Genomic DNA, 23355 nt, shown 5'->3' with positions numbered 1-23355 from the left:
AGGTGGTTGAATCTCCTTCCTTTAAAGTTTTTAAGGTCAGGTTTGACAAAGCCCTGGCTGGGATAATTTAGTTGGGGATTGGTCCTGCTTTGAGCATGGGGTTGGGCTAGATGACCTCCTGAGGTCTCTTCCAACCCTGATATTCTATAATTCTATGACTCTAGGTTAGACTCTCTCCGCAGAAGAGACTGTACTGTACTGTATTGGGCTATTACTTTCAGAAAAACATTAACAAACTCATCCGAGGGCGAGGCATATCAGAGAGTGAGATTTTACAAGATGAGAACTAATCAAAGAGCAGTAGTGATGTTGGGAACTTCTCAGGGTAGTTCGAGCTGCGGTGGTAGTAGGGGTAGTTGTAGAGCGAAGGAGCAACGAGGTAAAGAGCCATTAAGAAGATACAGCTGTCTCTCCAATGAAATGCCTGGATATTCCTAGTAACATAGGAACACTCCTGCTGAAAGCTTTCCTGTGCCTTTTCTTTGTTAAACTGAACCATCAAAACTCAAATTCTAAAGCACTTATTAGAAAGATGGCAATGCGTCAGTCAGTGTGACTCTGATCCCCGGTAGCGTTCTGGGTTCTGCTAGCCTTTGTAATTTTTGCCAGTCACTTTTCAGCTCATTGAGAATTCTAATAGATAAATTTTCATTCCTTTCTCTGCAGAATATCTGACCTTGAGTTTTCCAGAGAAGAACAGGCTCAATAATCTCACTACTAAAAGAAGTTTTGATTGGGGTAAACTTGGACTTGAGGTTGTTAGGTGACCTGCCACTGATCTGTCAGTGATATTCTTTAAAAGGAGAGGTTAAAGACTCAGTAGTAAGATACTGGTGTCCAAAGTTGACTTTTGAGTAGAGGCCTGACTATAAATTGTTTGACTATAGGTTTCTGGCAGTTCAGGATCAAAGGACGTGGATGTGAACTATACACCAACCTTTGCACACACGTCTTCTGCTGATCTACGCTTTTGTCTCCTCACCCATATCCAAGAATCCGGCTGAATATTTCTAATAGAATTGTAAACGGAAAATAATCTGTTCCATAGATTATTTAAAACTCAATATGTTAAAGTCTGTTACATTTCCAGAATACACTTTTCACAGCTCTATTTTTATGACATTAATATGCAAATGCTTTGACTGCCAAAACTAGCCTTATATAGTTATAATTAATGTAATACAAACATTATTAAAGTTTTATGACACATTGACACATGTAAAAGAATAGTTATTTTCCGTATGTGCAAAGAAATGTAATTCATTCTCTTCAACAAACTTTTAATAACAGTTTCCTGACACACTGTACCACAAACCTAGGAGATCCAACTTCTGAAAATAGCGATGAATTGCCTAGGGGAACTGATATTACCCAGCAGATAAGTAATGAGGAGGGCAGCAAAAGTTAGCACGTACACCATCAAGAGAAGTGTTCAAGAACTTCCACGATATACCCTTAATACCACAAACACAGAACTTTCTGAACTCTATTTTTCTTCTTCTGTTAGGGTCCTTGTTCATCTCAAAGGGAAATGAAACTCCACATTTCCAGTAAGCATATTTTAAAAATGTAAATATGTGTAATTAGTCTCACTTTAAACCAGGGGCAGAGAGTTCTTTGGGCCTGTGGTGCCCAGGCTCCATCAATGTTCGGTGCCGGATCTCTCCCCCAGCCCCGCCTGCCACCCCCATGCATGTCCCCCGGAGCATCTTGGCCCTTCCTGCTGCCCCAGGACAATTTAAAAGGCCCAGGGTCCCCCATCCACCACCACTGGCAGTGCAGAGGGGCTAAGGCGGCTTCCTGCCTGCCCGCTCCGTGCTGCATCTGGAAGTGGCTGGCACGTCCCTGAGGCCCCGGGGGGTGGGTGGGTGTCTCTGCGCGCTGCCCCCGCCCCAAGCTGCTGCCAGACTGGTGTGCAGGTCACTTTCAGGAGCCAACACCAGCCAAGCTAAGCGATGACCCCCGCACCCTCTCCTGCATCCCAACCCCCTACCCCAGGGGGGCGGGACTTGGACCCTTTCTGGCCACCACCAAAAATTATCCAAACCTGCCGCTAATGCTTTAAACAGCAATACCTCACTTTTGTTTGCAGCATTGCTTGGAAGAATAGAAGGATGGTCTTTTGAAGAGCTGAAGTCCCCAGGAGAACCAAGTCTGAAAACAAGTCATGTCATATCACTCACTCAAGTTAATTGGGAGATTCTGTTATGAAAGGCAGTAAGTCTTAAGCAAAGGAAATAACTAATATCCACAATGGATCTGGATATTACAGAAACAAAATATCACTGCAAAACAAAGAACATAGCTATCTCATACATCACACAACAGACTCCAGCTCGGAAAGTCATAGGATTTGAAAAGAAACATAGACAGAAAGCCAATGACAGCCAGCTTATAATTTTGAATATTGAATACAAACAAATGTCTGTATAGAATCATAGAATACCAGGGTTGGAAGCAATCTATAGACCAATAATTATTTACAAAAATTATTTGGCCAATAATTTAAAACAACATGCAAATGTAAGAAAAACACAATCTTTTTGCAGTCAATATGTGATCCAAAAAGAAAAAAAAAGAAGGCAAAAAACTCAAGATGTCACCAATCCAGATCCCCAGCTTCCACAACATTTAGGAGTTCAGCAACCTTCCCTCACAACTGCCATTCCTCTGATTGTCTGGTCACCAGTCAACTTTCCAGTATGGTTTCACTCCTTTTAAAGGGCATTTCCTACTCAAGTTGAATAGTACCCTTACTCTACAAATAGCCATATTGAAATCAGTAGGGACACTAAGGGTATAGGGAACTATTCCTCATAAGCGGAATATGTGGTCCAATGCAAATTAGGGGCTTCATTTATAGACACTTCCTAATGCACTATATTATCTCAGCATAATTCCTCAGAAGATTTGGCTTCAAAATAGCCTGAAAGCCTCTTTTCACTGGAGCCAACTTAATCTTGCCTTCCTCCTCTTTACACTCCCCTTGAGATCCAGAAATTTCAGTTTTAACTATTACAGCAGTGTCTAATTCTGAATACTTAAGGGAAAGCTGCCATACAGTTCTAAAGATTTTTCATTATGGTATTTCATATTCCTTTCTGAACTATACTTCACTGTGGGATATGCATTTACACAGAGACCATGAAATGAAAGCCTTCCCTAGGGGTCAGAATGCTTCCTTTCCCCTGCAAAGCTTTACTGAAGGGGAGCATATCAATCTACAGTCATATGGCCTCCTACCCAACCATCTGGAAAAGAGGGGTGTAGGGAAAGAATGTATCTGGTAGGTTGTGAACCATAGGGAATGGCAAGGTATATTTCATCGGCCTCTGGCTACATGTGGGGGTCTCCCGTTCTCCTTATTCGGGCGTTCCTTCCACCCACACACCAAAAATGGGAAAACAGCTTGCACATGTACCATACTGCAATGGCTAAACCCCTTTGCTGCCTATATCTCTCTCCTTGGTAGGCAAAAGCCACAAAAAGTGAGCTGGTGTTGCTTGGAGGAACAGTAATTTCAGTGTATTTTGCATCATAATTTATACTGTCCTGTGAGGGGAGAGAACTGTTGTTTCCCAACTCCTCCTGCCCTCCTTAGCCACACACCCAGTTAGACAAATCTGAGAACTCTCCACAGCAGCTGCAGCTAGGAAAGAGAAAACTACCTAGTTGGGAGTCAAGAGTGACTCTTTCTCCCTTCTGCACAGACCTTCCCCCTCAACTCCTTCCCAAGTATTACTTACGATTTCACCCTGTCCCATCACTCAGAAAAAGATTGCAAATGAAGCATTAAGAACTAATGAAAGTCCTTTTGTTTGACATCTGCTGTAGGTTAACTTATTTCCACATGTGGAAGTTGTGAGACATTTTAAGTATGACATACATTTCAGTAACACACACACAAAATACAGGTGCATCAAGTTGGTTTTATAGGGGTGCCAACAACCTGCCAATCTGAAGATTCCAACAGGGGGCTCCACACAGGACCAAGGGCCCACCCACACACTACCAATGACATTAAAGTGACCAAACAGCACCTTCCTGCAACCTTTTGGTTTTATTTTCAATTGCTTTGAATTTTTTTTAAATTGATATTGGTGACTTCTATTTACAGAACCTCCTTTCTTTTAAAGTTCTTCTGCTGCCTCATAAAAACCTTGTAAACAGTCTCTAGAGAGACAGCCTGCGTACTTACATATGTTTATACACTGTGTGTTAATATATGGCATTTCTGATTTTATTTTCCCTTGTTTTTTATTAGCATGGACCTTTGCACGGTCATTTTTTCCCTTATCAGATCACCTGCCTCCTGGCTTATTCCTCCCTAATTGGTAACTCTAGTAGTAATTTAAATCCCTCTGAAAGACTTGATTTTCATGCAAACTTCACAAACATGAAAAAGGAGGAAGGAAATGAAAATATTAATAATTTACATATATCCAATTTTTATATTTATATATATAGTTTACATACATATTTTATATGTATTAATAATAAATACAAATATAAATAAGTAATAAAATATATCTAAGTTTATTCCCTGCTGTGAGTCTGCTAGTGCGTCCTGTCTTCTAGGCTACTGCTCTGCTATAAACATGCTTAACTTTATGAATTGTGCATCTTTCCATTGAGGTGTGGGCCTACTCACAGTGCATAAAGCTAAGCCCTTTTGTAAGTCTTTACAAGACCTGGGAAGGCTTTAGACTGTACTTTCTTTGGTGGCAAGTCATCTTTATTTTTGGGTCTTGTGCTAGGGTGACCAGATATCCCATTTTTAAAGGGACAGTCCTGTATTTAAGCTCTCCTGCAGATGTCATGACTTTTTCTTAAAAATGGGCAAATTGTCCCATATTTTCTCTCCTCCCCCCACACATCAATACTGGTGGGCCCTGATGCTGTCTGGATCCCTGCTCACCAGCCACCCACCCACCAGCAGTGAGTGGAGGGGTCCAGTGGCTCACAATGGGGGTCGGGGTGCAAGGCTGGTGGCGGGCCAAAGCTGCAGCGTGCGGGACTGACCGCTCCCCCTGCTGGTGCGTCAGCAGGGCCCCACCCCGTCCCGTTTCCAGCTGTCACTGGCTGCGCACTGCGAGCTGCACTGGCTGGTGAGTGCGGGCAGGTACCAGGCAGCGGCTAGTTACATGTCGCCTCTGCTGCCCACTCATCAGCCTTTTACATGCTCCCCTCTTGCTGTCCTCTCCCTGCTTTGCCCCTTCACCCCCCACCCCAGCCCTGCTGCTCCTCCATATCCCCCCGGCAGGGCACATCCTGCTCCCAACGCTGTGCAGAGAACCAGCCCCTGGCAGGAGCGCTCAACTCACCAAGAGCCTGACCGGCAGGCTCCTCCCTTCCCCCACTGCCTCTGGCTGGGCCGGAGCCCTGGAAAAGCCCAAGACCCTCCGGTCTGGGGTGCTGTCCAAGAGGAGCCGAGCCCTGCGTGTGCCAAAGCCTTGCACCGCTATGGCAGGGGGAAGCCTCTCTGCCCCTCAGCTAAGCTCTGGAGTGGTGGGGGGAAGTGATTTCCAGCATGTTCATGCCCCAACCTTGCCGGCTCCACAGCAACCCCCCCGGGCAGGGGCTTAGCACCCCCTTTGCCACTGCCCTGGGTCCTGCCCCCTGGGAGAATGGAGCTGCTCCATCCCATAGGCACCCTCCCCTCCTGAGCCACCTCTCGCCAAAGCCTCTGCATCCTTAGGGCTTAACCCCTTCCTGCCCGTGCGGTAGCCAGGTGACAGGAAGTGGCTGGGTTATGCCGGTGGCCAGTAGCAGCCTGGAGGTGTTAGCTGCCTTTTGACACTGTGCAGGCAGGAAGGGACAAGTTGCTTCCAGCCACAGGGGAGTGCAGGAGGGGGGGTGGGGGGGGAAGAGATGACCTCTGCAAACACATGGGCCAGGTCATTCCTTCCCCCGCTTGTCCTTCCCTGTGGCTGGAAGCAGCTCACGTCCCTTCCCTCCTGCACAGTGCCGAAAGCCTGCTGCTGGCCACATTCTGGTGTGAACCTTGGCAGAAATCTGGGGAGGATGGGCATGTGACTTTGTGTGCCCCGCTCCCCCATGTGTTGCCTCGGGAAGACATGGCAACAGGTACCAGGAGAGGAGAGTCCATCCTGGGGATGCAGCCAGGCATGGAGGGCGGAGAGCACCAGGCAGGGAGGGGTAGGTCAATCAGTCACACACACACCCGTGTGAGAGAGGTGTACAGTTGTGGGGGGGGGTGTCACCTTTCCCCGTGTGAATCCTAAAGCCTTAAGGATAAGAAGGTAAATAAAAAGAATCCACCTACACAGTATTTCTTTTCAACAGTGGTTCAGTCAACTTGATGTTAATTTGAACGTTTGTACTGCATAGTTCTGATTGATTGCCATTGAACTCACTTGAATAGGAGTAATTTTACCAGGTGTCCCGTATTCAGCATAGGGAAATATGGTCTCCCTATCTTGTACAGAAATGAGCACAGCACTGGAGCTTACAAATATCAAACAATTATTTGGAGATGATTAGATCACAAAGAGGAGTATAACTTCCAGTGACAAACAGAAAGAGCAAATGAAATTCTATGGAACAAAAATCCCATTTCCAAAGAAATGTTCCCACAGAGAACAAAAGAAACATGAAGTAGACTGTTGTTCTGAGTTTTTCAGAAGCTTATTTACCAGTATTTACCTGCAAATAGATTTTGCTGCAACTCTCAAGAAAGGGGAAAAAAACGTAATTCTCCCTGACCTCCCAAAAAAGCAGATAAGTGTTCATGATTTTACCCTTCAGGGGACTTGGGTAGTACAAAGTAGAAGTCATTACCACATTGTGCATGCAGACATTACAGTGGCTCTGCCTCAAGCACCAAGGCTGTTGTGGAGGAAGATTATTGCCAATGGACTAATTTCACTTGTTTTTGCACAAACGTGGGTGGTCCTCCCAAAATCTATGACTACAGACGCAGAGTCAAACACCATTTGTGCCAGAAATGAACCCCTGTCTGAAGTGCAGAACATTCCACATGCTGTAAGTTGTTCCAGCAGGAATACAAGCTATTGGAGAAAATATCTACAGTAACTTTAAAACTAAATTCCTATACAGCTGTAAACCTGGAAAATATTCCCTGGGGGGAAAAACAACTTTGTCATCAATCAGATTTTTGGTATGTATCTTAAACCTGTCAATTACCAATGAAATGTGATAAGGTACTTTCTAAATGCGCTCTGTCCTGAAGTGCTCCAGACAAACATGGTATGTCCACATCTCTCCCCAGCCTTGGGATTTCTAAAGCTGGAAGTTGATGTCACTTCTTTATGCCTCAGTTCCCTACCTGAAAAATGTGGTTGGTAGTACTCATTCACACACCCGCTTCCTTTGACTGCTTGGTATATTTAAACTGACATCTCTTGAAGGCAAGGACTCTCCCTTACTATAAGTTTGTATAGCATCTAGTGCAATGAGGCCAAATTCTCAGCTACAGGACGTCCTGCAATCAATCAATCAATCAGTTTCCCCACACAGGATCTTTTTAATACTGAACAAGAGTTTGTACTATGGAAGTATACTTTTTAGAAAGTATATTTCCTGGCCCTTGTTGGTATTGCCTTGCAATACCACCTTAGTGCATTTATTATGCCCTCAGAAATGCTGCTTATGTATTAAGATGTAAAACTAGTAATCTTAAACACTGATTTCCTTGCTGATGCTCTTTGACTAACTGAAACAGTCTTTCTTTTAAAAAAATATAAATAAAAGGAGCAATATATATTCTTAACACTCAGAAAGTGAAATTCAATTATAAGTCTAAATGTTAAATATTATTTTTTTTCCAGCTGAATTCAAAACGCAACTTTCAGACTCCTGGAGACTTATTTAAATTACCTCTCCCAACTGCTCTAGTGTTAGTGAAATAACAAACAACTCTAGGAGACAGTGAAATATGTGGCAGAAATAAGGATCCAACCAGGGATTTCTGTAATGAGGAGGGATGCCGATCCCAAAGGACATACCAAACCACAGTCTCCCTATGAATTTCTTTGATGCTAGAAGGAATAACTTCTTCCCAGAGATTCCCAGTGCCAAGCTATAGAGGGACCTTAATTCAAAGTTTCATGCTGCCAAAGTGAGAACCAAGCCAGCAATGGCCTGTCCATGAAGATCTCTGCTATTGTACTCCAAAGACCCCAGCTGCCAGTGGGAGTAGAAGGGCCTCCAGAGTCATACATCACCTTTAGCACATGGTAGCTTGTTCCCTTTGTGTGGAAAGGCAACATATGGAAGCATACAGCTTGGCATAGCCATTTCTCTTTTTTCACATCAACCTTTCTACCAACTGATCATTTCCAAAGTAAAGTTGGATAACATTAATAGCTACAGAAGACTGATCCTATCTAGAATGGAATTCTTGTCAGAGCTGACTCACTTGGCTGCTCCTGATTTCTTGTTACAGAAAGGCACCCGGTTGAAATGGGCAATAGTGAATTAAAATGAGTTGCATAACGAGACTAGACTTTATTTAATCTACATGAGTTTCTGTTTCATAAAGCATCTTTAATGTAGCATTATGAGCACCATCTGGTGTCTATCGCAGCTGAACTGTAAGCAGGGAAGATGGTAGGAGGCAGGTGGACTGTACAGAGCAGGAAAATAGTAGCTTACTATTAAACTGTATAATGAAATAGCCTATCTATTGTGTTAACTGCAGTAACTATTGTAATGCCAGCCCTCCTGGGGTAAATGCCATTATGATTGCCAATTCTGTAAATAATTTGGCCAAAGTATAATAAAATACCTGACCTGGAAAAAATGCAATAGTTTTACTAAGGAGTTGTAGAAATAATTGTCATGATTAAAAGAGAAAAAGTGAATCTGTGATTTCCCACAAGCACTAGTATAAAAAGGTGGGAGGATATAACCCAGCACATTAAGATAAACCAAGTGTCAGGCCAAATTTCTGTTTGTCACTGTAGCAGCTTAAGCTGAAGGCCAACTACCAATGAAAAAAAATCAGCCCTTGGCAAAGACATTTTCTTAACAGGTCTTTGTCATAATGCCTGAGAGAGCAGATCTGGACGCTTGGGAAGCGTCCATGGGGCGCTGTTGCCAAGTCCATGAGCATGCCGAACCAATGCTGGTGCGATCATGATGACCCTGTCCTTTTCCCTCTTGATCTTCAGGAGGGCCCTGCTGATGAGTGGGATCGGCGGGAAGGCGTACATCAGGTCATCTGTCCAAGACAGGAGAAAAGCATCGGAAAGCGATCCGCTGTTGAGCCCTTGAAGGGAGCAGAACCGGTGGCACTTTCTGTTTTGCCTGGTGGCAAACAGGTCTGCTTGGGGAGTTCCCCACCTCTGGAAGATCATTTTGACGACCTCCGAGTGGAAGGACACACGTGCCACTTTCCGCAGGTCCCACTGGCCATGAACAGCAAACCACGGCCAATGGGAGCAGTAGGCGGTCGTGCCTGCAGATGGTCAATGTAAACAAACCATCTCATGGCTTGCCAGTGGATTACCTTGACGTAGAGCAGTGGTTCCCAAACTTGTGAACCCCGCCGCTTGTGCAGGGAAAGCCCCTGGCGGGACGGGATGGTTTCTTTACTTGCCGTGTCCAAACGTTTGGCTGATTGTGGCTCCTAGTGGCTGCAGTTCGCTGCTCCGGGCCAATGGGAGCTGCAGAAAGTGGCTCGAGCTGAGGGACGTACTGGCCGCCGCTTCCAGCAGTTCCCATTGGCCCAGAGCAGCGAACGGCGGCCACTGGGAGCCGCGATCAGCCAAACCTGCGGATGCAGCAGGTAAACAAACCAGCCCAGCCCACCAGGGGCTTTACCTGCATAAGCGGCGGAACAAGTTTGAGAACCACTGATGTAGAGGTTAAATGTCTAGCCTGAGATCACATAGCCAGAATTGAAAACGGGTCCTCAGACTCTCAGCCCCATGTTCTAACCTATATTATTAATACAAAGAACTGACATAGAATCATAGAATCATAGAATATCAGGGTTGGAAGGGACCCCAGAAGGTCATCTAGTCCAACCCCCTGCTCAAAGCAGGACCAATTCCCAGTTAAATCATCCCAGCCAGGGCTTTGTCAAGCCTGACCTTAAAAACCTCTAAGGAAGGAGATTCTACCACCTCCCTAGGTAACGCATTCCAGTGTTTCACCACCCTCTTAGTGAAAAAGTTTTTCCTAATATCCAACCTAAACCTCCCCCACTGCAACTTGAGACCATTACTCCTCGTTCTGTCATCTGCTACCATTGAGAACAGTCTAGAGCCATCCTCTTTGGAACCCCCTTTCAGGTAGTTGAAAGCAGCTATCAAATCCCCCCTCATTCTTCTCTTCTGCAGGCTAAACAATCCCAGCTCCCTCAGTCTCTCCTCATAACTCATGTGTTCCAGTCCCCTAATCATTTTTGTTGCCCTTCGCTGGACTCTCTCCAATTTATCCACATCCTTCTTGAAGTGTGGGGCCCAAAACTGGACACAGTACTCCAGATGAGGCCTCACCAATGTCGAATAGAGGGGAACGATCACGTCCCTCGATCTGCTCGCTATGCCCCTACTTATACATCCCAAAATGCCATTGGCCTTCTTGGCAACAAGGGCACACTGCTGACTCATATCCAGCTTCTCGTCCACTGTCACCCCTAGGTCCTTTTCCGCAGAACTGCTGCCTAGCCATTCGGTCCCTAGTCTGTAGCTGTGCATTGGGTTCTTCCGTCCTAAGTGCAGGACCCTGCACTTATCCTTATTGAACCTCATCAGATTCCTTTTGGCCCAATCTTCCAATTGGTCTAGGTCCTTCTGTATCCTATCCCTCCCCTCCAGCGTATCTACCACTCCTCCCAGTTTAGTATCATCCGCAAATTTGCTGAGAGTGCAATCCACACCATCCTCCAGATCATTTATGAAGATATTGAATAAAACCGGCCCCAGGACCAACCCTTGGGGCACTCCACTTGACACCGGCTGCCAACTAGACATGGAGCCATTGATCACTACCCGTTGAGCCCGACAATCTAGCCAGCTTTCTACCCACCTTATAGTGCATTCATCCAGCCCATACTTCCTTAACTTGCTGACAAGAATACTATGGGAGACCGTGTCAAAAGCTTTGCTAAAGTCAAGAAACAATACATCCACTGCTTTCCCTTCATCCACAGAACCAGTAATCTCATCATAAAAGGCGATTAGATTAGTCAGGCATGACCTTCCCTTGGTGAATCCATGCTGGCTGTTCCTGATCACTTTCCTCTCATGCAAGTGCTTCAGGATTGATTCTTTGAGGACCTGCTCCATGATTTTTCCAGGGACTGAGGTGAGGCTGACTGGCCTGTAGTTCCCAGGATCTTCCTTCTTCCCTTTTTTAAAGATTGGCACTACATTAGCCTTTTTCCAGTCATCCGGGACTTCCCCGGTTCGCCACGAGTTTTCAAAGATAATGGCCAGTGGCTCTGCAATCACAGCCGCCAATTCCTTCAGCACTCTCGGATGCAACTCGTCCGGCCCCATGGACTTGTGCACGTCCAGCTTTTCTAAATAGTCCCTAACCGCCTCTATCTCCACAGAGGGCTGGCCATCTCTTCCGCATTTTGTGATGCCCAGCGCAGCAGTCTGGGAGCTGACCTTGTTAGTGAAGACAGAGGCAAAAAAAGCATTGAGTACATTAGCTTTTTCCACATCCTCTGTCACTAGGTTGCCTCCCTCATTCAGTAAGGGGCCCGCACATTCCTTGGCTTTCTTCTTGTTGCCAACATACCTGAAGAAACCCTTCTTGTTACTCTTGACATCTCTGGCTAGCTGCAGCTCCAGGTGCGATTTGGCCCTCCTGATTTCATTCCTACATGCCCCAGCAATATTTTTATACTCTTCCCTGGTCATATGTCCAACCTTCCACTTCTTGTAAGCTTCTTTTTTATGTTTAAGATCCGCTAGGATTTCACCATTAAGCCAAGCTGGTCGCCTGCCATATTTACTATTCTTTCGACTCATCGGGATGGTTTGTCCCTGTAACCTCAACAGGGATTCCTTGAAATACAGCCAGCTCTCCTGGACTCCTTTCCCCTTCAAGTTAGTCCCCCAGGGGATCCTGGCCATCTGTTCCCTGAGGAAGTCGAAGTCTGCTTTCCTGAAGTCCAGGGTCCGTATCCTGCTGCTTACCTTTCTTCCCTGCGTCAGGATCCTGAACTCAACCAACTCATGGTCACTGCCTCCCAGATTCCCATCCACTTTTGCTTCCCCCACTAATTCTACCCGGTTTGTGAGCAGCAGGTCAAGAAAAGCGCCCCCCCTAGTTGGCTCCTCTAGCACTTGCGCCAGGAAATTGTCCCCTACGCTTTCCAAAAACTTCCTGGATTGTCTATGCACCGCTGTATTGCTCTCCCAGCAGATATCAGGAAAATTAAAGTCACCCATGAGAATCAGGGCATGCGATCTAGTAGCTTCCGTGAGCTGCCGGAAGAAAGCCTCATCCACCTCATCCCCCTGGTCCGGTGGTCTATAGCAGAGTCCCACCACTACATCACTCTTGTTGCACACACTTCTAAACTTAATCCAGAGACACTCAGGTTTTTCTGCAGTTTCATACCGGAGCTCTGAGCAGTCATACTGCTCCCTTACATACAGTGCTACTCCCCCACCTTTTCTGCCCTGCCTGTCCTTCCTGAACAGTTTATAACCATCCATGACAGTACTCCAGTCATGTGAGTTATCCCACCAAGTCTCTGTTATTCCGATCACGTCATAGTTCCTTGACATCACCAGGACCTCCAGTTCTCCCTGCTTGTTTCCAAGGCTTTGTGCATTTGTATATCAGCACTTGAGATAACCTGTTGATCGCCCCTCATTGCCAGTATGAGGCAGGAGCCCTCCCCTCACAGACATTCCTGCCTGTGCTTCCTCCCGGTATCCCGCTTTCCCACTTACCTCAGGGCTTTGGTCTCCTTCCCCCGGTGAACCTAGTTTAAAGCCCTCCTCACTAGGTTAGCCAGCCTGCTGGCAAAGATGCTCTTCCCTCTCTTCGTAAGATGGAGCCCGTCTCTGCCCAGCACTCCTCCTTCATGGAACACCATCCCATGGTCAAAGAAACCAAAGCCTTCTCTCCGACACCACCTGCGTAGCCATTCGTTGACTTCCACGATTCGACGCTCCCTACCTAGGCCTTTTCCTTCCACGGGGAGGATGGACGAGAACACCACTTGCGCCTCCAACTCCTTTATCCTTCTTCCTAGAGCCACATAGTCCACAGTGATCCGCTCAAGGTCATTCTTGGCAGTATCATTGGTGCCCACGTGGAGAAGCAGGAAGGGGTAGCGATCCGAGGGCTTGATGAGTCTCGGCAGTCTCTCCGTCACATCGTGAATCTTAGCCCCTGGCAAGCAGCAGACTTCTCGGTTTTCCCGGTCAGGGCGGCAGATAGATGACTCAGTCCCCCGGAGGAGAGAGTCCCCGACCACCACCACCCGCCTTCTCCTCTTGGGAGTGGTGGTCGTGGAACCCCCAACCTCAGGACAGCGCATCTCATGCCTTCCAACCAGCGGAGTCTCCTTCTGCTTTCTCGCCCCAGACATATCATCTGGTCCACTCTCTGCAAAGATACCTGTGGAGAGAACATGAAAGCGGTTAGTTACCTGTGTCTGTGTTACTGGAACCCGGACATTCCGCTTACCTCTTCTGGAGGTCACATGTTGCCAAGCTTCTTCACTGGCCTCTTGGCTCCTCTGTGCAACCTGCTCTATATCTGTAGAGCTTTGTGCCCCTAGAAGCCTATCCTGAGTTTCGTCCAGGAAATCCTCAGTTTCCCGTATGCAACGCAGGGTCGTTATCTGTTGCTCCAGACCTTCAATCTTCTCTTCCAATATGGAGACCAGCTTGCACTTTGTACAGACAAAGTCGCTTCTGTCCTGTGGAAGAAAGACAAACATGGCACATCCAGTGCAGGTCACAACAGCTGAACCCCCCCCTTCCATATCACCTTCCTACTACGAGCTTCCTCAGAGCAGTTTGCAAGACGTAAGCCTCACTGGGCTCACTCCAGGCGAACTCCCAGGCAAACTCCTGCTGTGAGCTGCTCTGCTGTCCCCGCTGCTCAGCTGGTTCTCCGCCGCTCAGCTGGTTCGCGAAGCTCTGGCTATTTTTAAACAGCCAGGCTTCCCTGTCGCAAACAAACAGACACATAGATATGAAGCACCAAGCTGTGAAAGAACTGTGTATTTCTGAAGCGCTTAGAGGAGAGGAAAGTGATCAGGAACAGTCAGCATGGATTCACCAAGGGCAAGTCATGCCTGACTAATCTAATTGCCTTCTATGACGAGATCACTGGCTCTGTGGATGAGGGGAAAGCAGTGGACATGTTGTTCCTTGACTTTAGCAAAGCTTTTGACACGTTCTCCCACAGTATTCTTGCCAGTAAGTTAAAGAAGTATGGGCTGAACGAATGCACTATAAGGTGGATAGATAGTTGGCTAGATTGTCGGGCTCAACGGGTAGTGATCAATGGCTCCATGTCTAGTTGGCAGCCAGTATCAAGTGGAGTGCCGCAAGGGTCGGTCCTGGGGCCGGTTTTGTTCAATATCTTCATTAATGATCTGGAGGATGGTATGGATTGCACCCTCAGCAAGTTTGCAGATGACACTAAACTGGGAGGAGAGGTAGATATGCTGGAGGGTAGGGATAGGATACAGAGGGACCTAGACAAATTCGAGGATTGGGCCAAAAGAAATCTGATGAGGTTCAACAAGGACAAGTGCAGAGTCCTGCACTTAGGACGGAAGAATCCCATGCACCGCTACAGACTAGGGACCGAATGGCTTGGCAGCAGTTCTGCAGAAAAGGACCTAGGGGTTACAGTGGACGAGAAGCTGGATATGAGTCAGCAGTGTGCCCTTGTTGCCAAGAAGGCCAATGGCATTTTGGGCTGTATAAGTAGGGGCATTGCCAGCAGATCAAGGGACGTGATCATTCCCCTCTATTCAACATTGGTGAGGCCTCATCTGGAGTACTGTGTTCAGTTTTGGGCCCCACACTACAAGAAGGATGTGAAAAAATTGGAAAACGTCCAGCAGAGGGCAAAAAAATGATTAGGGGGCTGGAACACATGACTTATGAGGAGAGGCTGAGGGAACTGGGATTGTTTAGTCTGCAGAAGAGAAGACTGAGGGGGGATTTGATAGGTGCTTTCAACTACCTGAAAGGGTGTTCCAAAGAGGATGGCTCTAGACTGTTCTCAGTAGTAGCAGATGACAGAACAAGGAGTAATGGCCTCAAGTTGCAGTGAGGGAGGTTTAGGTTGGATATTAGAAAAAAACTTTTTCACTAGGAGGGTGGTGAAACACTGGAATGCATTACCTAGGGAGGTGGTGGAATCTCCTTCCTTAGAAGTTTTTAAGGTCAGGCTTGACAAAGCCCTGGCTGGGATTATTTAGTTGGGGACTGGTCCTGCTTTGAGAAGGGGGTTGGACTAGATGACCTCCTGAGGTCCTTTCCAACCCTGATATTCTATAATTCTATGATTTCAAACACTTGCAGAATTATCTCTAGTCAGTTACTATAATACTATAGAATTATGAGTGAGAATAACAGACTATTCAGAAGCAGTGATTAACCTCCACACTGTACAATTATATAAATGTACTGTTAGTTTTTGATTCCCATCTATCAGCTCAGCAGTAACAATGGGACCTAATGAAGTCTTTCCACCACTTTCGGTCCTGTACCAGCCGCACAGCTTTGTTCATCTTTAAGCATTTTTGTTCTATGTCATTCTTCACTGTATCTATCCAAAGCACCTTGGTCTTCCTCTATTTCTAGTTCCTCGCACTCTGGTACATATTGCCATGTATGATATCTGTGGCAGAGCTCCGACCTTGTCCCCATGGGTCCCGCACTTCCAGGCGGTTTATGCTAGCTTCAGAGGCTCACTGCAACCCTCCACATAGCCCTTCTCTCTCTAGGGCCAGGGATATAGTCTACTGAGCCCTTTTCATCCTCAGCCATCAAGGAGGTTGATGAGAGAATTCCCATAGTCTCTGTTGCTCCTATGACCTCATACCAAAACAGTTTAGCCTCCTGTCCTGACAGGGGCCTGTTTTTCCCTCCCAGAAGGTGTTTCTGTACTGGTGAGTTGGGGGGAACCTGCCCCCCCCCTCTACTCCAGGTTCCGGCCCAGGCACCCTAATGGTAGCAGCTGTTGGCAGCCAACCTTTCACTGCTAGAGTTGCTACATTTCCCTGGGCCACTTCCCCACAGCCCTCCTGCTTATCCCTTCTTCATCCTTACCTTAGGGCTCCCTTACTAATGACTTGAGGGTGTCTTCATTAACCAGCCCTTCAGCCACACTTCCTCTCCTCTGGCTCTCTCTGCCTGACTGGAGTGAGCCCTTTTATAGTATCAGAGGGGCCTTAATTAGAATCAGGTGGTCACATTAGCTTAATGGCCTCACCTGACTCTTTGCAGGTTAATTGGAGTCAGGCGTTCTCATTAGCCTGGAGCAGCCCCTGCTCTGGTCAGTCAGGGAACAGAAAACTTAATCCAGTGGCCAGTATATCTGCCTTTTGCTACTCTGCCGTACCCAACTGGCCTGGGTCTATCACATATCCTTTTGGGGTCCATTCTTAATATGTGTCCAGATCATCACAGTCATCTTTCTGGAATATTAAGTACAGCATTGTTTCATTCCCTGGCCATTATCTTATCACTTCATTTTTTTATTTTCTGCAGTCTTGAAACTGTCAGTAATCTCCACTCAGCCAGTTCACTTCTGCAGTCAGCTTTCCTCATACTCCAACATTCTGACCCATACTGCAGTATTGACTTGACAACTAATGTTCTAATGTACAGTGATTTTCATTTTTATCAAAATGTCTTTAGCTTTCCAGATCTTGCAGTTTTCCCAAATGCAATAGTAGCAGGTTCAATTCTCCCTTTTATGTTATGTTCACAGTTCCATTCTATGATACTAGTCCTTCAAGATACTCACATTTTTCCACTTGTTCTAGTTCTTTGACTTCAACTTTGATCTTTACCTTTTCCTCTTATCTTCCAGGTGCCATAGATTTTGTCTTCTCCATGCTGCTCTTCAGTCAGAATTTCTGCTTTCCCAGTCTTCCTTGTCAATTATTCTCTATAAATCCTCCTTGGTCAATGTATGAGGTCAATATCATCTGGGAACATAAGGTTATTCACTATCCTCTATTTTAATATGACACCTCTCATTTAATTTTTTAGTACTACTGCCATTACTGCTTCCAGTACAAAGTTGAACAAAACTGGCAAAAGCGTGCATCTTTGGTCATCCTGAACCACACTACCAGCTTCTTGCCTACTTTCACCATGCCCATTGACTTGATGTAGGTATGTTCTATCAGCTTGATCAATTTCTTGGAGATACCAAACATTCTGAAGACTTGTCATAACCCTTTCTGACAAATGCTGTCAAATGCCTGTTTCAAGTCTATAAGTTTGTTGTAACCATTATGCTGTGTTCTGTGTACTTCTCAGATATCTGTTTTATCACAAATAGCTGACCTACTTGTACTTTGTCTTAGTATAAATCCAGTCCCCATTTCTCTGCAAGCGCAGCTTCCACGTACCTCTCCATTCTCCTCTGCAATATCTTGCTGTTTTTACTACAGAAAACCTGAAGTAATCAAACAAATTATAACAAATTTTCCTACTAAACTTCTGACAATTAAAAAAAAATCAGTTCCTGACACATCTAATATAACTTTCTACTTGTAACTTCAAGAAGCCTGGGGAAGTGTGAGAACTGAAATTCCAAAATTTCAGAAGCCCACACATCCTTAATAACAAAGATACACCTTAGTTGTCTGAAATGTGTATCTTTGATCTGATGCGTATTCTGTTCGGTTTTAATGGATGTCTTATTTCACTTCCTTGATTGTTCACAGGATCTTCCTTTCCTAAACTGGAGTTAATGCAACCAAACAAGCTGCAAGTCTTACATTCCTTTTCATGTCTTTATGAGCACTCCCCAGGTCATGCTTGTTTTATTCCATCATTATTCAAATTCCTGTAATGTTATCACACTGAATGCAAGTCCAAGAGCAGAAATTGTATTCCACCTCCCATAGATCAATTTTCATATTGTGAAAAAAATCTCACAATACCTCCTCTGTGGAACATGCATGTAATCAGCCAGGCTCCTGTACATAAGTTGTTTCTTTCTCCCTCTCAAGATTGCAAACCAGGTAAAGAAGGAGATGCAAGACAAGGAAACAGAAGAGAAAGAATGAAGTGAGATGGGCACAAACACCCAAGTGAAAATGTAATAGAGTTTGGAAAAGTTGCTGGATTCCAGACAGCTTTATTTTGTTTAAATTTTGTATCGTGCCCTATCAAGATTCAGACCAAAGGTTTTCAAGAGTGGGTGCCTAAAATTAGGCACCTACATTTCTATTTAGACACCTTAACAGTGTCTTGTGTTTCAAAGGTGCAGACTACCAAGTGATCCTAGAGAGAGACATAATCAGAGCAGCATCTAGTGAAGACTAGTTTGGCTGAGACATCTTGAATGCAAGGAAGTGGGGTGGGTGTAAGGTAGGGCAGAGAGAATGAGGTGGGAGAAACCTAAATGAAGATATTGATGGTAGAAATAGCAAAGAAAGGATGGATTTATAGAGATGTGATAGGATTTAGCAATGACCTAAATGTGTGGTCTCCTATGGTGAGGAGGCTGCTGTCTCAGGGTACGTCTACACTAGGTCGAATTTATAGAAGTTAGGTCGAATTTATAGAAGTTGGTTTTGTAGAAAGCGTTTTTATACAGTTGATTGTGTGTGTCCCCACACAAATGCTCTAAGTGCATGTAGTCGGCAGAGTGCGTCCACAGTACCGAGGTAACCATCGACTTCTGGAGGGTTGCACTATGGGTAGTTATCCCACAGTTCCCGCAGTCTCCGCTACCCATTTGAATTCTGGGTAGAAATTTCAGTGCCTGATGGGGCTAAAACATTGTCGCAGGTGGTTCTGGGTACATATCGTCAGGCCCCCCTTCCTTCCCTCCATCCCTCTGTGAAAGCAAGGGCAGAAAATCATTTTGCGCCTTTTTTCTTGAGTTACCTGTGCAGACACCATACCACGGCAAGCATGGAGCCTGCTCAGCTAACTGTCACCGTATGTCTCCTGGGTGCTGGCAGACGCGGTACTGCATTGCTACACAGCAATAGTTTATTGCCTTTTGGCAGCAGACAGTGCAATATGACTGGTAGCCGTCGTCGACGTAGTCCAGGGTTCTCTTTTAACCAACCTCGATGAGGTCAGGGGCGCCTGGGCAAACATGGGAGTGATTCAGCCAAGTCATTTCCCTTTCAAGTTTCGTTTCATGGTGATTCAGTCCTTCCTGCAGTACACTGTCTTTTAATCTGCAGCCAGCAGAAGACGATGGCCAGCAGTCATACTGCACCGTCTTCTGCTGAGCACCCAGGAGATGACGATGGCTAGCGGTTAACTGCACAGTCTGCTGCCAGTAAGATGTATAAAGATAGATGAAGTGGATCAGAACAAGAAATAGACCAGATTTGTTTTGTATTCATTTTCTCCTCCCTCCCCCCGTGAAATCAACGGCCTGCTAAACCCAGTTTTGAGTTCTATCCTTGAGGGGACCATTCTGTTTCTCGCAAAGCCACCCCCTTTGTTGATTTTAATTCCCTTTAAGCCAACCCTGTAAGCCATGTCGTCAGTCGCCCCTCCCTCCGTCAGAGCAACAGCAGACAATCGTTCCGCGCCTTTTTTCTGTCCCCTTAAGAAAAGCACCCTATTTCAACCTGGTGACCATGAATGATATCACTCTCCTGAGGATAACACAGAGAGATAAAGAACGGATGTTGTTTGAACGCCAGCAAACATACACTGCAATCCTTTGTTCTACAATGATTCCCGAGTACCTGCTACTGGCCTGGAGTGGTAAAGTGTCCTACCATGGTGGACGGAATAAGACTGCCTTCCCCAGAAACCTTTTGCAAAGGCTTTGGGAGTACATCCAGGAGAGCTGCGAATGCCAGGGCAAATTAAACATTAAACATGCTTGCTTTTAAACCATGTATAGTATTTTAAAAGGTACACTCACCAGAAGTCCCTTCTCTGCCTGGCAGGACTGGGAGGCAGCCTTGGGTGGGTTCGGGGGGTACTGGCTCCAGGTCCAGGGTGAGAAACAGTTCCTGGCTGTCGGGAAAACCGGTTTCTCCGCTTGCTTGGTGTGAGCTATCTACAACCTCCTCATCATCATCTTCCTCGTCCCCAAAACCTGCTTCCGTGTTGCCTCCATCTCCACTGAAGGGAGTCAAACATCATGGTTGGGGTAGTGGTGGCTGAACCCCCTAAAATGGCATGCAGCTCATCATAGAAGCGGCATGTTTGGGGCTCTGACCCGGAGTGGCTGTTCACCTCTCTGGTTTTCTGGTAGGCTTGCCTCAGCTCCTTAAGTTTCACGCGGCATTGCTTCAGGTCCCTGTTATGGCCTCTGTCCTTCATGCCCTGGGAGACTCTGACAAATGTTTTGGCATTTCGAAAACTGGAATGTAGTTCTGATAGCACGGATTCCTCTCCTGATACAGCGATCAGATCCCGCACCTCCCAGCATGGGCCGAACGGAGCCCTTTTGCGATTCTGGGACTCCATCATGGTCACCTCTGCTGATGAGCTCTGCATGGTCACCTGCAGCTTGCCACGCTGGCCAAACAGTAAATTGAAATTCAAAAGTTCGGGGGCCTTTTCCTTTCTACCTGGCCAGTGCATCTGAGTTGAGAGTGCTGTCCAGAGCGGTCACAATGGAGCACTCTGGGATAGCTCCCGGAGGCCAATACCATCTAATTGTGTCCACAGTACCCCAAATTCGAGCCAGCAAGGACCATTTCAGCACTAATCCCCTTGTCGGGGGCGGAGTAAGGAAATCGATTTTAAGAGCCCTTTAAGTTGAAAAAAAGGGCTTTGTCATGTGGACAGGTGCAGGGTTAAATGGATTTAACGCTGCTAAATTCAACCTCAACTCCTAGTGTAGACCAAGGCTCAGTGTTTGGGTGATTTATTCCTCTGGGCAATACAACATTCATCTTTGCCATGGTACTGAAGGTCAATAGGGCATAGGATTGTGTTTCAGTTCCAAGCAATTTTATGGAATAACCCTTCAAGGCTCAAGAGAAATAAAGCTATTAGGGGTGTTTAACAGCCATGCACAGCAATGGAGTTACATGGAACAAGAGGAATATCAATTTCCCTCATGCTGCCATGTGGTTTGGACCCTACTTCTTCAACATAATCTCTGACATGGAAGACACAAATGCTAGCACATGTTTAGCTGTCTGACCACACTACAAATCAAATGAAGATGTGTAAGTAAAGAATTTGCACCTGTAATTAACCATAAGTGAAAAATTGCACCCATAAAATTGGAGGCCAAACTAAGGACCTTTACAAAATCAGGACCTTCTGAAGTCAACAGGAACTAAGGTTACTCAGCATCTCTGACAAATCAGACCAACAGTATCCTCCTTGACCCTGGTTCATAGCAGTTCATTGGCACTGGGAGCAGAGGATGTGAGTGAGAGCAGTTTTCCTGGCTTCAGGAGGCGGCAGCATCTGAAGTACCCCAAGTGTAGGCTGCTCCAGTACATTCTATGCTCTATATTGTGAAAACAAATAGTTTGTATACACTAATCCTGATGAAGTTTGACTCTGCATGGAGTGCAAAGTTTGGGTTTGATATAGTTTCTATGTATGGCCCTGTTTGAAATCCACTCAAGTATTGCCTGAGGTTGGCCAAATGCTTCACAATTGCTGGTATCCCGAAATATGTTAAAAGAAAGTGGTTCTTTTGGTTGAATATGGTGGATTTGTTGAATTTATGAAGGAAACATAAATTACTTTAAAGGTATTTGATGACAAGTCACATAGTTCTAAAACTGTACCAAAATATGCAATATTTGTACCAGGTTCGCTACAGTGAAGATTTGCTAGAGATACAGAGCAACCCTCTCCTTCCCCAGCATGTACTCCAACACAATCCATTATGAATTTATAATTGCACTTCTCCCTACCAGAAAAAGCCTAAGATTTTTGTTTATAGTCCCTCACTTAATAAACAATATCGCTCTGATCAGTGACAGGGCTCTATTGAACAGATGTCTAGCCTTTATCAATAAGACTGCACAATGACAAACAGATCTCTCTTGAACATCACAAAGTTTAAAGAATGCCCATAATATCCTGTGGAATAGCTATCGTGTATTTTCATGTTATTGCTTTTAAGTAGTAGTCCACACAATTATCTGGAAAAACCTCAGTTCACATTGCCTAATGCAGTCCTTTCAGTAAACACTTTCTCCATAGCAATGACAAGTATCCTACTGCTGACCACCATTACTCTGACATTTACTTCAAACACGTCACCAAGATCATCAGAATTCTTTATTCTTGCTCCACCAACTGCTTAGCTAATTAGCACTCATTTGACTGATTTTGGCACACAATTTAGGACTAACTTTTTCATTTTGAATCTGAAACCCCCTCTTGTGCTACTGTGGCTACTACAGAGTATAAACCATATATTTTATAGTTATTCACACAATGTGAAGTTAAACTGTGGAAGTCAGAGAGACAACAAAATTCAAAAAGGGATTGGATACTTATGCGGATACCAAGAATATCCAGAGCTATCATAATTATAATGATACATTTTGTGGAAGGAGTTCAGGGTTTAAGGTAATTTCTATTCGAGATCAGGATGAGACCTGTGTGTGACACATATTATCCCATATCTGCCTGCTGTGGGGGTTCTTGCACCTTTCTCTGACATATCTGGTATCAGTCACTGTCTGAGAACATAAGGACGGCCATACTGGGTCAGACCAAAGGTCCATCTAGCCCAGTATCCTGTCTTCTGACAGTGGCCAATGTCAGGTGCCCCAGAGGGAATGAACAGAACAGGTAACCATCAAGTGATCCATCCCCCGAGACAGAACATGGGACTCGATGGACCTCAGGTACGATCCCGTATGGCAATACCTATGTTCCTAACTTTGTTTTGGCATTATTATTATTTTAATAATTCATTCCCCTTACAAATGTTCAGCTAAATGTCTGTGTGCAATTACAGATAGAGATATGTTATTATTAAGATGTTAATATCATGAGTGTGGGATAATTGCATTACTCAGAACTAACAAAGGCAGTTATTCAGGCCATCCCAAACAAGTACCAAGAAAACATTTATACCAGACCGCATTGGGTGTTCTATGTATGTCACATATTTTACAGAAAAACTGTTTTAGAGCATTTATTGCGACTTTTTAAAAATATCCTCCAACTGTAACACCAGCTGCACTAGTCACCATTTGCCTCAGACGGAGCCAAAAGCCCTATA

Source organism: Lepidochelys kempii, chromosome 5, assembly GCF_965140285.1.
Source record: "Lepidochelys kempii isolate rLepKem1 chromosome 5, rLepKem1.hap1, whole genome shotgun sequence".
Classification (NCBI taxonomy): Eukaryota; Metazoa; Chordata; order Testudines; family Cheloniidae; genus Lepidochelys; species Lepidochelys kempii.
The sequence above is the reverse complement of the archived record's forward strand: the minus strand, read 5'-3'. Positions refer to the sequence as shown.